The sequence below is a fragment of the Macaca mulatta genome, chromosome 12 (assembly GCF_049350105.2).
Source record: "Macaca mulatta isolate MMU2019108-1 chromosome 12, T2T-MMU8v2.0, whole genome shotgun sequence".
Classification (NCBI taxonomy): Eukaryota; Metazoa; Chordata; class Mammalia; order Primates; family Cercopithecidae; genus Macaca; species Macaca mulatta.
The window spans coordinates 69,081,023-69,081,376 of NC_133417.1; positions in this window are offsets into that span (position 1 = coordinate 69,081,023).

Here is a 354-nt window from a genome sequence, read left to right on the forward strand (position 1 = left end):
AGTAGCTGGGACTACAGGCACCCGCCACCACGCCCAGCTAATTTTTTTTTTTTTTTTTTTTTGTATTTTTGTATTTTTAGTAGAGACGGGGTTTCACCATGTTAGCCACGATGGTCTGGATCTGCTAACTTCGTGGTCCGCCTGCCTCAGCCTCTGGAAGTGCTGGGATTACAGGCGTGAGCCACCACGCCCAGCCAATTATAGCAACCTTTAAGCCACACATCCAATGATAAAAGATAAAAATCTAATTGCCCAAGGGTACATAAACATCTCCTTTGACCAACAAGTGGCTTATGCTGACTCACAAAAAACCTTATCAGATAAATTTCTGGGCTGAGCCCTAACTGCAAACTC